At 41.1% G+C, this 16,612-nt stretch overlaps 2 protein-coding genes across 9 annotated transcripts in view; one reads left to right on the forward strand and one right to left on the reverse strand.

Annotated features, from left to right (window-relative positions):
* The window catches only part of ctnnd2b (catenin (cadherin-associated protein), delta 2b), a 183,703-nt gene extending 173,607 nt beyond the window's left edge, over nt 1-10,096 (reverse strand). For 3 of the 8 annotated variants that reach the window (XM_074650254.1, XM_074650251.1, XM_074650248.1), the window contains exon 1: nt 9,733-10,096. The gene's annotated coding sequence lies outside the window, so the exon portion shown is untranslated. The remainder of the gene's footprint in view (nt 1-9,732) is intronic. The other 5 variants (XM_074650255.1, XM_074650250.1, XM_074650246.1 and 2 more) reach the window with 2 other exon arrangements.
* toe1 (target of EGR1, exonuclease) overlaps nt 1-16,612 on the forward strand; it is a 442,640-nt gene that overhangs the window by 117,604 nt on the left and 308,424 nt on the right. The gene's annotated exons all lie outside the window — the stretch shown is intronic.

A 16,612-nucleotide genomic window follows, 5' to 3' on the forward strand; every position in this document is an offset into this window, starting at 1 on the left:
TACAAAATAAAAGAACAACTGGCTTTTTTTCAGTGAAATATATTGAGCAGGTAAAAAGGTCTGAAAGCTCTGGTACCTAGTGTTTGTTCTGTTTAACCCACTGAAATCATGAGGGGTAAATAAAGGGCAGCATGATCATACAAAGGTTTATATAACCCTAAAACAAATAGAAAGTTAGTTCTTATATTTGGCATGTTCATTCTGATATAATTTTAGAGCTTTGAGACCAATTGTCTTGACGGCTGATGCTTTATTAAAGTCTGACAAAATCTGAACAAAGTTGGTAATGGCTATTAAATGGCAAAAAAATATAGAGTACATATTCCTTAATTTAAAATTCTTATACCATTTTCGGTTTGGTCTCTGTGTATTCAGTGGACATACTGGTCCGGTACGTGCTTGGTGCAGCGCATAGACTGTAAGTGGACGTAGTCACCGTGACGTCACCCATTGGTTTGCGTAGTGCCATTTTGAAGCCTCGAGTTTGGCATATTGGTTGTCGCCATATTGGTTATTTGCAACCAGAGGTGACACGAGAGGATGGAGCTAATAAGGCGTTTTTTAGGCGACCAGAAAGGTTATGATTAACTTCAACACGGACAATTCCCAGACCGGACAACACCATGGTAGCAACCTGTCAATCACAGGCTAGCCACGCCCTAAAGCATCTCCTGCTTTATGGTCTGTTTGACTCTAAATGGGACCATCATTTACTAAATGGACATCATGCTGTATTGAAGAAGACTTGAAACTAGCAATTGAGACCATAAACTCATGTTTACAATGTTTACTGAGGTAATAAATCAAGTTAGAAGTAGGCTCATTTTCTCATTTTGCTATTAGAAAGAATGCACGTTTAATTCATTGGCTTCATTTTTCAGACCTGGAGGTAGCCCACTGCTGCAGAGTTGATGTTGTGAGTTCTTAGCTGGCTTGCTAACGTTAGCCAGTGGTAAAACAACATTCAGAAGCTGGTTTTGTCTGAAATTTGAATGTTTGTTAAACCTGCAGCTTCACTGTGAGGATGGGACCTCTGGAGTGCCGTGTGCAGTCACCGGCGCTAACGCTAAGCTAGCTTTTGGTGGTCAGCAAAGGGTCAACCGTAAGTTCCCAGTGTCCTATGTTCCCAGCGTCCTGTGTTCCCAGGGTCCTATGTTCCCAGTGTTCTATGTTCTTGATATAAACTACCATCGTCAGAGATTGGTAAGGGCTATCTTTGCGGTTCAAACTGCAAAAGAATGAAGGGCAACGGACGTTTCAAATGTAGTTTGAATGGAATAAATCTGTTCAGCTACTGTGGAAATATCAATATTTGAAAAAAAAGAAAACTATCTTGCCCGCAAATTCGAAAGCGTAGGTTTCAAGGATCAAGTTGGCTATAAGCTGTAGGTGGGTGATTCCAACATTTGACCTAGATACATTGCTGAGAACATAAGACCCTTTGAAAGGTCTCGTTAATGTGTCATATTAAGAGGATATTACACTGGGGAACGTAGGACCCTGGGGACATCTACAGATACGCTCCTGTCAGCCAATGCCTCCAAAAGGCAGGCTGACTAACTATCATGTCTGTTTCCAAACGTTAAACACAGAATATATGATGTGTTTAAGGCACCTGTGACGGAACTGTGTAAAGTAATGTGATTACTTTTCATTTGTGATGAAAGAAAAGTACATCTTTGGTATTGGTACTGAAAAAAATGTGTTTCACATTTGTCAACACACAAACATACAGTAAGAAACCACAGGTGGAAAACGTTCCCATCCCTCTCCCACTCCCACCCACTCACCCTGTACCTCGCACACTCCAAGCTAATTGGGAGTCGCCCCTCGCTGACCTCCCCTCGTGCTCCGAAAAGAGTCATCGCCATGACAGCGGAGTCTTGCTCATTATCCACCAACAAGGGTCGGCCTTGTTAGAGCCCAAACTGCCACACCGCACCTGGCTGACATCACGGCGAAGCCCCGAGTCGCTGTTGCCACGGCAACCACAACTTGGCAACCGGCGACTTGGCAACGTCCCACTCCGCGGGGGATTGATTGGGTGAGCAATGCAGTGAGAGGTGGATTAGGAGGAGCATTATTGTCTCCCTCGGTGCAGAAGGACACGCGGGGGTCTGAGCTTTGCCAGACAGCGAGAGGGATGGCGGACTGACTGAGACGATGATGACAGACCTGGACCTGAACCTGCCTCGCATGTATCCGTCGCTCATTTATGTGCTGCGGTGATTAAAAAAATTGCTCTTTTGGCTGAGCAGATGTCTTTTTTTATTACTAAATTGAACTAAATGACATTATTCGACCGAGCAGAGTGAGACAGACGTGGTCGCATTTTCACTTCAAGTGTCTGGTGCCATATACCGTAAATATAGGTGCAAAGCAAATTTTGCAAGGAGAGTTTTCCCGACTGCCAAATGCACACTCAACCATCGAATGAAATGAGCAAAACTCAAGTGACAAAATGATGTGTCCGACAAACAACCATTATCCTCTCCATAGCTCCCGCTCGGCTCCTCTCTCCTCTTAGGGCAGCGGAGAAGAGGGAAAACCACTCAGCGCCTGAGACGGGGAAGCAAAGTGCAGCTGTTATTTGTCATCATCCATTAGCGAAGCAGTCGGACCCACAAGTGGAAGCTGCAGAGAGAGGAAATGGTTGGTGGTCACTCTTGTCACCTGATTTTTGCACCTGATTAGCTCTGTAGGTTTTAATATACTGTGTATACAGCGTGGGTCAACACCGGCTCCGTTAGACCTCCATCAGTGACTTCATGTACATGCACTCAGGATTTGGTTCTTCACCGGGTTAGTCAAGAGAGGACAGATGTGTAGTGCACCTGAGTTTGATGCGGGAGACCGGAGTTTGCATCCTGTTACAGACCTGCACTTAACATTTGCTTTAACCCTAACTGTAACCACATCCTTTCCTAACTTTAACCATAGTTTATTCACCACAACCAGGATCTTTGCCTCACTTTAAATATACTGTAGTTGCCATGCAAACTTTTGAACTTTCAGTTCAGCAATAGCCACAACATGTCTTTGCTAAGCATGCCATTACGTTTTTGTGATAAGTAAGGCGACTCAGAAATGCCATTAGTTGAAGTGTCATATACTATACATGATCTGCTGTTTGTCTGAATCATGTGCTCCAGACCCCATCCCTCCAGACTGCTGAGGCACTGGTTTAAGCTCTGAGTTGTCTTATTTCAGACAAATTTAATAAAAGTGTGAGCAAGCTATAGACAACTAAATGTAAATTAAGGGACTGGCAAAAGAGGATAATCTGTTCATTTATATATATGTTAATTTGCAATTGCGATTGATGAGGAATTAGCTATATTAAAACAAGAGTAGAACTAAAACCAAATCTTGAGGTGCTCCTGCATAAATACTCAAAACATCAGAATGTTTATCACCAGGAACCAAACACTATAAAGACAAACAGTCTGATCCAACAGTGCAGAGTTTATATATAAGAGGATGGAGAAATTGACTAGCCTACAGTATATCTAACAGACTATCAAAGTTGATGTTGTTATGGTGGTAGCAGTAAATGTGCAGTGACCTAGCTATAAAACTCACAACATGACATTAGACTCCACCGAAATGACTGAAGGGAAAGGCCTTAAACTATACGTTAACAATTGACTTGAAAGTTAAGATAACGTTTGATTTTTAGGTTATAGCAGACTCAGTTTTAAAGCCAGTAAAGTAAAGCTAGTGAAGATACTGGCATCATATGAAACTAGAAAAACCTAAGGAATCCATTGGTTCCAACCATGTCATACTAGCTCGTCAAGAAGGAGGCTTCAAAATTACACTAAAGTTTGGTGAGGAAAAACTGGCATGGCGATTTTCACAGGGGTCCCTTGACCTAAGACCTCAAGAAATGTGAATGAAAATGGGTTCTATGGGTACCCACAAGTCTCCCAGTTACAGACATGACCAGTTTATCACATGCAGTTTGGGGCAAAAACCATGCAGTTTTTTGGATGCAGTATAAATGTTATTTTTGCCTAATCTAAAATGATGTATTTCTGGTGTGTTCTTTATACTGTGACAGTTTTCCTAAAAAAAAAATCGCAATATATTGAATTGTTGTATTGTATCACCAGATTCTTACTGTTTTTACAGCATTAATAATGCTGTTTTGAAGAGTACTACATACTGTATATCCATTGTATTATTATTATTCCTTGCAAGTAAACGTGGGCCGTGATGTCAGCGACTTGTCCTACTTTTCTTTTTGCATCTCCTCCTACTGTGTTTCTGCTCTGAACGGTTCAAGGAATAAAGAGGTTGTTGACCAGGCAACCCATCTTCCCCATCTCCTCACTGAAGGAGGGGGTCGCGCCAGCTGCGATATGAATCAGATGCAGCCATGATTGGAATACAATGACCTGGCAACACACATTCTCTCCCTCTCTTGCCATGTGTCTCTCTTTCTGAACAAGGTTATCAGCAGAGATTATCGGGTTCAGGACAATAGAAGGCTGATTCACAAAGGAAGTGAATGCTTTTACCGCAGAACGTATCTCGGCTCGTGATCGTCAGTTCATCTCACCGTGACTGTGGTTGTTTTAAAAGACAATAAAATAAGGGTGCAAATAGTAGAGTAGTAATAGTAGCGGAATGATACATCATGTTACATATGAAATATTATTTTTGACAATTGTGTTACATGATCAGAGCTGCAGAGCTGCTTCTTCTATATAATCTTACATAAAGTCTACAGGGGGTAGATGAAATAACATAACCACTCGAGAAAAACAACTTTGACTTTGAAGTTACTAAAGCATGCTAATGCTGCTACAAAAGTGGGTCATATGATGTCTCATACTAATTAAGTGTTTGTCAACCACCCCCCCTATATACTTTATTTTATGCATAGTATCCCTGATGGCTAGTCTCAACTAGTGGAGCTTCTTCTTCTTCTTTCTCGCTGCAGTTTGTTCTTGATTTTTCACACTGAGCTCCTTGAGGTATTGAATAATTGAGCAGCTTTTGGACCGATGCGCCTCCAGTTTAAGCACAGATGATCTAACAGATTCAGATTTTGTGTTAGTGGTCAAATCACACTTTGAATGCTCACACATTAAAGTGCTGATTGCTGATTTTGTTTTTATCAATGACAAATACTACTAACTGGCATGCAACCTAATTGTGATTCACCTTTGAAACAGTCATTGTAGTTAGGTTACTACAAGTTTAAAGGAACAGTGTGTACAATTTCAGGGGATCTATTAGCAGAAATGGGATATAATATTCATAACTATGTTTTTATTAGTGTATAATCTCCTGAAACTAAGAATCATTGTGATTTCATTAGCTTAGAATGAGCCGTTTATATCTACATAGGGAGCGGGTCCTCTTCACGGAGTCCGCCATGTTTCTACAGTAGCTCAGAACAGACAAACCAAACACTGTCTCTAGTGAGAGCCTTTTACACTTTTACGTTACTTTACAGCCACCGTAGTTCTCCAACACGCTTGTGAACCTGTCGTAACGTGAGCCACAGAGTGCAAAACCATGTTACCGCCAGCTGTCATCTGACATCCGTCGCTCCTAAAGTATTATGGCAAGGATGGCCTCTGAGCGAGGCCAACGCCATTACCGCGGTTTTTCACTCGACGGCTCACGTTACCGCAGTCTTGGAAAGGGAGGAGTGAGCGGAGAGGTATTACGTTGGTTGCAATCTGCAACCACACCACTAGATGCCGCCAAATCCTACACACTGTACCTTTAAAGGACAGCTTGGGTCTATTTTTCAAAGTTAATAATACATGGTAATATTAACACTGTACGCACCAAGTTGATTGCTGAGATTTGGGAAGATGGTGACATCGCTAAGAAGAATCTCAAAGGGCAACAAAGACCACACCAGCACCATGACTGTTTATAAGAAGTGGAGGTACTAGAAAACCTAAGGAATGCATTGGTACCAACCATGTCATACTAACTTGTCGCGGAGGAGGCTAAATAACGCTCTAAACTTACACAAAATTTTGGCGAGGAAAAACTGGCATGGCCATTTTCAAAGGGGTCTCTTGACCTCTGCTTCAGTTTGCCATGTTATAATTTGAGCATATTTTTACGCAAAATGCAGTACCTGTGAGGGTTTCTGGACAATATTTGTCATTTTGTGTTGGTAATTGATCTAACAATAAATATATACATGCATTTGTATAAAGCAAGCACATTTGTCCACTTCCATGTTGAGTAATAAATACTTGACAAATCTCCCTTTAAGGTATATTTTGAACCGATAAAAGATATGCAATTAATTTGTGATTAATCTTGATTAACTATGGACAATCAGGCAATTAATCGCAATTTTAATCGATTGACAGCCCTATTAATTAGTCTGGAGACCGAGAGAGCAATAGATACAACATATTTTGGCAGCAGATGTTGCGCAAGGGCAGTTATTCATGTCTGGGATCTGTGTCAGCAAGAGGTTATTAAGAGTCTACATCTCATGTATCATCTTCTTAATATAAAAACTTAATAAAGCCTGTTGAGGCTGCAGCAGCTGAGGCGGCTCTTTGGACAAAAAGGGATGATAATACACTCTTGACACCTCTGTGCACCGCTTTTCACTAGGGCCGTAGCGATAGGGTCACTCCACCATGAATCTTTGGCAATTAGGCAGAGAAATGGAAAGAGGGGTTGGGAGGGTTGGTGCTCTATTATACCCCAGAGTAGGAGTAGGTGAATGCACTCTGAAGACTTCCTGTAATGCTGCTTAGTGTGTTACGGGAAGGTGTGCAGCAACATTTGGGAAGGGAAGCTCTTTGATCAGTTAAATGTTGTGTGACGAGAACACTGGCTGGCAGTTTCACCTGTGTGTGTTAAGTGTTTACTAGAGCTCCGCTTTGAGATGCTGCTAATCTAGTTTGTAGCAGTCGGTTGACTCAAGCTGTTTGTGTGCACTCTGGCAGACCGAATGAATGCTGGAGACAAGGAGTTGAAACTGTGATCATGTTCGTGCCAGAGTCATGCCGTGAGAAAAAGAGCTTGTATTAAAACAGTGATAGTAGATATCTGCTGTGGCTTATGGGGCCAGATAGTGGTAATCTGTGGTTGCCAACATGAAGGTGGGGACCCCCGCAAGGGGTCGTAAAATCAATCTGAGCGGTCACGATATGTTTATATTTGGACTTTTTTATTATCTTTGCTTTTTTAATTGTAAAACCCAGGATAGTTTTACCTTTTTAGATCTCTAAAATCGATTCGCATATGAAACCCGTGACAAGAGGTCATGAGTATACTTTACTTAGTTTTCAACATATCCTCATACAAAGGTTTGTATGATATGTTAGGAAAAGTTATTCCTCATTTTTCGTGCATTTTCCTACGAGAGTCCAGCAACACGTGTCAATTTCCGCTCATTACAAGCATACAGTCTTTTCAAAATAAATTTCCATGTTCACAGCAAAAACTTGGTTAGGTTTAGGTAACAAAACTACTTTGTTAGGTTTAGGAAAAGATCGTGGTTTGGGTAAAAGAAAGTCTGGTGTTTTTTGATCTACTCATCCACCCCAACCTCCTCCCTACTTTTGGACGATCCAGGCTAGCAGTTTCCCCCTACTTTCAGTCTTTATGCTAAGCTTAGCTAAACGGCTGCTAGCTGTAGCTTAATTTTTAGCCTACACATATGAGAGTGGAATCGATATTCTTATCTGACTCTCAGCAAGAAAGCAAATAAGCACATTTCTGGAAATGTTGAACTATTCCTTAAAAGGGTCACATGCCAAAAATGTTGTGAATAACCCGTTCTCACTCTCGTCAAAGGCCGCTGTTTAGTAAGCGCCCCTCGGCATCGGAAACCGACGCATGGAGGCACCCTTTAGCAACAGTATGTTACGAACCGGGCTTCCAACTAGCTCCAATGTAAACCCACCTGCGGCGTTGGTAGACGGTCGGAGCAAGTGACGTAGTATTAATAGCGTGAGAGGCTAACGTTGACTTATTTTGTCACGGGACTCGTCTGTATCGTCAGTCCCGTGAGTCAAGTGAACTGCTAGTCATGTGAGTCATTAGTCAGTGAAATTAACTTCTAGCACGACCGTTTCCTAACCCTAACTAAGTGGTTGTGTTGCCTAAACCTAACTTCCTGTGAAGTTTATTTTGAAAGGACACCATGCATGTAACGAGCGTAAATTAACACGCCGTCCCTGGTCCGTCCAAAAGTAACGCAAGGTGCTGAAGGGCACTGACCAAGCGGCGGTATTTGACGAGTTGGTAGTGAGAATGTGTTGTTGGGAACCACTGCAGAAAGCGAAGAGTCAGTACAAACACTAAAACAGTCTCTAAAACACAACAGCTAAATAATAATGAAGACTAAAGTGCTACAATCTGACAACTGATGTGTTTCTATTTGACTGGTTCTAGTGTTAAATCGGAGCTGTGGGACTCTCCGTCGGTCTAGTGGGCGGCTGCATATCTCACCCACATGATACAGAGATTAAAAGGCATCGAGGAACTAGCATCAATTCTCTCTTCACTATTCACCTCAATAAATATGTCACCATCACTACTAAGCTCATTTTTCATGCTGCCACATCCCACTGATCTTTGTCATGCTTTTCCTATCAAACCTAATGCAAAACATCTGCCACAACATACTGTACACGCACAATGGTCAATGTGAAATAAACAGCTTGTTGATGACCAATAAGACTGCCAGACACTAATCAGAAGCCTCTCTCTCTCTCTCTCTCTCTCTCTCTCTCTCTCTCTCTCTCTCTCTCTGTGGCTTCCCCCAACCTCCCCAATGTCCATCACATTAAACTTCTTATTAGGGCTGGGTAGCTCCTCCATCTTGGGAGCGATCTGTGATCCACAGCCCTTAAGAGAAAACACCGGAATTAAACTTTTAAATGAAGCATCCTAAACTGCCACAGCGTGCTATAGAGAGAGATCCCCCGTAAGGCTATATGAGGACTAATTCACTATAGCAAGGCCCTGATTTCTGCCAGGTCACAGAGCAGAAATCCACACAACAATTAACACGAGCAAAACATTATGATGCTCTGTCTCTCTCTCTCTGTTGAAACACACAGTCGTCTTGGCAATGTGATGAATGAGATTAATTACTCTACATGTGGGGAGGATGATGAAGCAGCCTGGAGCTGATCACAAACACACAATGTGGTGGTTGTTTTTTTATAGTGATCAACATGGAAGCGATTGAAGCAGGCCGGAGCTGGAGCACACACGGGCATGCATGCAAGGTGCTCTTCATCATCAGTTTGAATAACATGCCTGCTCGATGGCTGCAGGAGAGGAAACACAATATTCTCCTAGCATTGCCCTGCAAAAGAGGCAACACAAAGACGTTGCAGCCGGTCACGATAAGCCGATGTCACCTGCGATAATCGCGATAATATCGCATCACATTTAGGTCAATCTGAAAAAATGTTTTTCAGCCAACATCCCCTCCTCCTCCTCCTCCTCTCATCCGACCCCCACACACCCTCCCATGGATGGATGGATGGATGGATGGCGAGGGTTTCCATTTTCCAGGCGCACCACAGCCCTTTAGCGCATCATAATAAAACACACAATCCACATCTGGCATACACTGCGAACAAAACACACATCAGCCATGCAGCCATATATATATTCATCCTCCAGCAGGTTGTCATTCATTCTAGCATTGCTTTTTTTTCATAACGGATGGGAGGAGGTGTGAGACGAGGAAGCTGGAATGACATTGCGCCTGCTTACTGTAAAATAAATTCCCTCTGGGCTGATGGAGAGCCTCCTCTTCTTTCCTCCCTCTCTCCACTCCTTTCCTTTTCCGACCGTGCGAATTCCCCCCGAAATTCAGACCATGCAAAACAGGTAGTCAGTCATTTCCACACACTCCTCCGTCCGATGTATCTGTGGTCCAGCGCGGCGGCGTGTGAGAGGAGGAGAAGCAGCAGCATCCGAGGAGGAGGAGAGAGAGCCAGCTGTGGGAGAGGAAATGAGGAAGGAAGGAAGGAGCGGCCGAGCCAGAGCGCTGCGCACAGGCGAGAGGAGAGGAGAGGAGGCAGGAAGACTCTCTCTCTCTCTCTCTCTCTCTCTCTCTCTCTCTCTCTCTCTCTCTCTCTAGTTCACAATACAACACCCCCCCTCCATCCCCGCCAGACAGACTGACAGACGGCTTGGGTACCAGTGTCTGCAGCGACACCCACCGGGGATGAGAGGAACTGCTGTATGGAGGGTGATTAATGCCACAGAAGAGAGGCAGCAGCTGGAAAAGGAAAAGCACCACTAATGATGCTGCAGGAAGGCCTATAGGCCAAGTCAGGACATCGGTAGCTTAAAATGTAGCAAATAAACATTAAAGTACAACTTTTTGCCTCATTTTCAGGCAAAAATCACGACAAAGTCATTTTTAAATGTATTATCAATATTCTTTGTTATTATTGAAAAGGAAAAAAAGGTCTTTAAAGGAATGTTAAAGGACCGAATTTGAATATTTATAATGGACAAAGCAAACACTCTTAACTTTTCCCGCTTGGGCCGGAGTCGATGACATTACTCACTCCCATCGCCACCGTTCTCTCTCTCTTGCTTCACCACTCACTTTCTGGCAAAATTGGGCAAAATTAGCTTTGAATATTCGTTCTAAAAAAAACACAATAGTACGAACTATTTGAAAATCTATTTTTGCGCATTATGTCCATGACACCGTGTCCTAACTGTCCTTTCGCTCGCTTTGAAAGCCCGCAATGGACGAGCAACGCCTGGTTCGTGGAGTTGAAATGAGGAGTTACCTATACCATCCTCATTTCACTACAAAAAACCTGGCTAAAGTGACAGCTGACTGGAGGGAGATCACCAGGGAGCTATATTGTAAGTCATTTCCAGTAATTATCACAATATTAAACGTGTGTTTTCTGTTTAAAAAGTACAAACATCGGAAGATAGCAAATACTACTCCCTCATCTTTTAAGTGGTTATGTCTCCAGTCTTATCTGGAGCGCACAGCTGATACGTGCATGATTTTTACGTACACGCTTAACACACGGGAGAGGCTTCAGTCGGTTGCAATCTGCAACCTCACCGCTAGATACTAGTTCCTACACACACTAGTCCTTTAACAATGCTCCTTTAGCCTTGAAGCGTCTGCCTGGACAGGCCAGTGCATATGTTTGATTGACAGCTGAGGTGGTCAGGGTGTTCTGTGACCCAAAAAATGAATTTCAGCGATGTTGCCACAGTAAATGTTGTTATCATACTTTATCACATACTTTATTTTGATAGGTGCCCCAATAGTATTCAGATAGGGACAGATATAAAATACCAAGAGGCTCCTAACAGTTGATAGCTGTTATCGTCCAAACTCCAGCACACAGCAGCAGCTCCTCACCTGACAGTATTTTAAATGGATTTTTTTTTTTCATGAAGTTGTTCTCTAGTGTCACAGAAACTGATGAGTTGCAGAATTTGGTACATTTATATTAGTTTTCATCTATGTCGTTATCACAGCTATTATAGTTTGTACCCTAAATCAAACCATTACGGACATTTTTAAGACACTTTCTTTAATAACATAAACAAAAGGTGTGCAAAGATGCTAATGAGCTTTATGCCATGTTAACCTCAATATGGAAGGGTTGGCTCACCTAAATTACAAAAAAAAGAGGAATTTTGTTTTTGATGTCTAGAGCTGGAAAGGCTTGACAGGGCAATTTCTGAAGAAACCGGAGTGTGCTTTCTGTAGCTGAAACCATTTTTTAGAGAGCCTTTTTTTGAGCCTTCTTTAACCAGCTTGCTCCAAATTGAGGGTTAGTGTGCAAACACAAGCTAGAGCTACAGTGTCTGTCAGTTATGTTGAATTGCAAAAGTCAACACTTTCCAGTAAATTGTGTCTTTTTAACACCCCATGGCAGTTTCTGCGAGCGTTTTCAAAGTATAACCTCTGTTTTTTCTGCTTCTTTAAAGTGTAACGAAACCCCCAAACCTCTTTTTTTCAGCTGAAAACCAATGTATATTTAGTAGTGTTACTGATAGACTCAGGTCTAAATCTTGTGCAAACTCTGTACATTAGTGCAAAGTATTTGAATACTACATATTGTGTTATAAATATGCATATAGTGACTGCCCTCTACTAGTTGAAACCCAGCTATTGCAATTGAATTTAGCTACTGGCTGATCTGGAGGCAGCTGACGTATATGGAGGCAGCTTTTGTCATCAACTCCCTCCACCCTCTCCCCCTCCTATAAAACCAGTGTCGGACTAGTGAAGAGTTGCTAGCCAGCTAGATAACTAGCCAGCAACTAAATGAGTATTAACAACTTCATGCTTCATCCACACGCACACACACAGTGTAGGAAAGCACATTGCTCTCGCCAGATCAAGACGAGACACCCCAGGCAAAAACATGGTTTTTCATGCAATCACTTTAGAGATTATGGACTATTTTGCTTCCATAATATGTCTTCTTTCAGAATAGTGGAAAGAAAACATCCAAAATACACATCAATGTTTTTATTTTAATACACATTGTCTATTAGCATTTGTAGATTTCTCCTAAACTCACCAAAAGTTAGCATTAAATAATGCCACATTTGAATATTTAAACATAACATTTTCAAAAAAGAATTAATACAAACAATTACTAATTTATAATAATATATATATATATATATATATCCTGGAGGTTTTTACAGAGGGGTTTGTTCATATGTCATTCATAGCCTGATTTACATTATATTTTATTCCTAAAAAGAACATGGCAAAAATGTATTTTTTACGGCTGTTGACAGTGTTTTCAGATTTATGGAGCAATAAAAAGATATATCTAAAATCCCCTCTGTAAAAATGTCAACAAAATGAAACTATATTTTTAAACCTTGCTTTATCCGATGATCAGATTTCTGTTCTGTAAATATATGCAAATTAGCACATATTTAATAATATAATGCATCATTTGCAAGTTTAAACATAAAATTTCAGAAAACTTGTAATACAAAAAACAAATGTGTTAATATAAGTGGTGATATCTATATTTGTAAAAAAAAAATGTACCCTATTCAGCTGTAGTTTCTCCCATTAATAACAACAGATTTTGTAAAGGCTAGATGTCAAGTCCACAGAAAAATAGAGTGTAGAGGCACTTCAGCCAAAACTCTTTGGTTTAGTTACTCTTTAACATATTCCACCCCATTCTGAGTCCCATCAACTTTGAAACCAAACCTCCCCTCTTTGTTGATTAGGCTAGAATAGACGATACAATATATGCACAGACACACGCCAAATCAGGACAAAGCCTTTACTAGAGGGAGTTAGAACACAAATGGAGACTAGAAAAAAAGTTTGTAACCCAGTTGTACTGAGCTCCGTATATCCTCTGACTCTTTTCTATCGCTGGCTTTATCTATATTTGTCTCCCTCTCTTTCTGCCTCTCCCTTTCTTCCACTTCCTCTTTGTCTAACATTTCTTTGTTCAGTCAACTGTAAGCTATTTCCAAATGCCACAGTCAGTGGCATCAGTGGCAAACTAAATCTTGCACACATTGTTCTCGCATGCACTGTTTGCTTCATTGCACAAGAAATGACTTGGGATGCTCAGATTATCTACACACATTGCAGCCCAAAAAATGTCATGTATACTTTAACGATGGAAGAATCAGCGATTTGTGGATACAATACCTTGAAATATGACGAAGCATATGCACGTATTTATGGTGTAACAATACACATGTTTAATTTTATGCTACCCTGTAAATCTGTGAGTACTTCTTCATTTATTTGCTGTCCCCAGTATGCTCCCCTCGCACCGTTTCTTGCAGTATACTCCATTTCAGCTATTCTTATCTGTAGCCTATATGCTCTGCTGCTCTAATGACCTGACATCTCCACAGGGATCATTAAAGTTTCATCTGACCTAATCTAAAACTTGAAGTCCCCTTAAGCAAGGCACTTGTCTGCTCCAGTGAAGCTGCTCAGTGTCCATCAGTAGGGAATGTGGCTGTACTGAGAGGATGGTCGTAGGTGTCAGCATGTGTGTGTATGTGAAACACAATGCTGCGGGGAGAATGCTCATTTAAACCTATTTTAACACAAAAATAATGATGTCATCCCGTGGGTATTGGATTGAAAGCAGAGCGTGGTGATGAGACAGTGTGGTGATTATGCAGCAGTGTTATGTTTGGCTTTTGGAACTGGCAACGAAAACAAACACTGCACCCACCTACCACTGTGTTGCACGGCGATGGCATGTGTGAGAGAGACAGGGAGAAAGAGCAACCTAGTCGGCAGAAAAAATGGTTGGCATTGTACATTTCTGCAAACCAACGTTGAATGACGATGTTTCCGAACCAAAAATTAGGCTTGCAGAAACGCACAATGACACGTGGCTGACATTGTGAAACGACTGGTTAGGTTTAGGCAACAAAACTACTTGCATAAAGCTGCAGTGCGTAGAAGTGGAGCAAATGGGATTTTAAAAAGTTATTTTTATAAAGCGGTCTCTATATCCTGACAGTAGAACATGAGACAGGTAATCTGAAAAAAAATGATGTGCCTCTGTGCCCTCCTGTTCTCCTAATGGTATCTGCAAGGAAAACAACCAGTCAGAGTCGAGCTGGAGCCTTGCCGTCTCTGAGCAGCTGTCAATCACTCACAAACTCCGATCAAACGGTCAAACTAGGCAGCGCTGATTAAATATGAATCAACATTCTGTTACTGTAATGCCTATTTCTCACATAAATTGTTTTCAGAATCTTGTCGTGTACTGTTTAGCTGTAAAATGAGAAAGTTTGTGACCCGGCTACCATGTTGAGATCTGTTGAATACCAAGCACCGCCCACCAGCCGGAGCAAACTTTCTAACATTCTAACTTTACCATCCAAATACCCCCAGTAAACTAACACGTGCTATTAAAAGTACTGCTCTTGGTCTTAATTCAAATTTAACAGAGTCAGATTAATGCTTAGATTATTTCTTATCTCCAGAGCGGCTCCTCCTCTGATACATTCCTGTGTAGACTCAGGGCTGCTCAGGTTACAGCTAACCACATCTTCTTCTGCAGAGAATAAAACATGACACTGTCTTTGCTGAGGTCTGAATCGTGTCCTTTTCTGTAGAAGCAGCTTGTAAAGAAATTCCTCCCTCTGAAGGTTAACCTTCATCTGAAAATCAAAGAGACAGGAAGGAGCTCTGGGCAGAGAGAATCTTTGTCAGCTGGAGAGTGAAAACTCTTAACGTTTATTGGAGATACTGTAGGAAGATACGGGAGCCCATAGGGGACTTTATTAAAATGATACGCCAATCTCATCACGGCAGGTCTTCAGATAGGACGTCAATCATTCTCTGTAGGTGGGAGACCATAGGCTAACTACTGAAACCTGACTTTCTCCTCAGGTTGGTATGTTAATGAGGAAGTGGCGTCCTAACTGATGAGAGGACTGACAGATTGCATTTTCATTTTGACACTAAAAGAGCGTGAAAATGTAATAGATGCAATGGGAGCGTTGTTTTGCTTATTACACTTGAATATTTTCAACTGCACAGCAGGTAAAGTCTTTGAAAATGAAATGACAACTGTTGTTTTCATTTTCATTTTGAAATAGTTAGAATATTACATTTTGATTTTAATCGTGACTTAAGGGCTATATTGTTTATACTGCATTTTAATCTTCAAATTTGATTTAAAGGTACTACATGTAACATTTTATATGTACATATATTAATCACTTTATATTGCCAATGTGTAAACTCATTGTACGTAACTTAAAAACTGAGACCTTCCCCGACTTTCTCAGTTGCCTGTAACAGCCTGTGGACTGATTTCTATGTACTCGGGACTGTTTTGCCAAGAAAATCCAAACAATATGACATCTATGCGCGCTCCCGAATGCCTTGCATCTCTTCAGCTCCCCTAAAGTGCTAACAGTGTGCAGCTAACAAAGCAAAATACTGTCTTGAGTGCTTAAGCTAAGGTTAGCAAGTTTGCTGTAACTTGGCAAAATCTACGTGACATGGATCTGCCGTTACTTGCTTCGTAACATAAGCTAATGAAGTCATTTGCAAACTGCAAGCGATTTAGGATCATGGAGCCAATGGTCCAAGTAAAATATAGGAGCATTACAGAACATTATGTAAGGGATAATGCCCGACGAGGTGTCCATTATCAGGAATTAATGGACAATGTAGAGGTATGTCATGATGCTGACATTGCAGATAACAGCCACAGGTGTCATTAATAACAAAGTTTTCCTGAAAGTTACATATAGTACCTTTAACATTTGAATATTATCCACTGTGCAGCAGGTTAAGTCTTGACGAAATGTCAAATGCCGTTTTCATTTTGATTTTCCAATTTTTAGAAAATTGCATTTTCATTTTGATTTTCCAATTTTTAGAAAATTGCATTTTCATTTTGACTTAAATATTGCTATAAATGTATGTAAAACATTTTGAAAACAAAATGTATGCAAACACTTTGCAAGTATGTATATGTAAAATCTGGTTACATATTGCGTTTTAGTTTTCAAATTTGAATTAACATTTGAATATTATCCAGTGGGGTACGACTTTGAAAATTAAATGTCAAACAGCTTCCCCATTTCCATTTTAATATGATCATAGAATGCTCATATGAGCGTGTGA

Source organism: Sebastes fasciatus, chromosome 11 (genome assembly GCF_043250625.1).
Source record: "Sebastes fasciatus isolate fSebFas1 chromosome 11, fSebFas1.pri, whole genome shotgun sequence".
In the NCBI taxonomy this organism is placed as follows: domain Eukaryota; kingdom Metazoa; phylum Chordata; class Actinopteri; order Perciformes; family Sebastidae; genus Sebastes; species Sebastes fasciatus.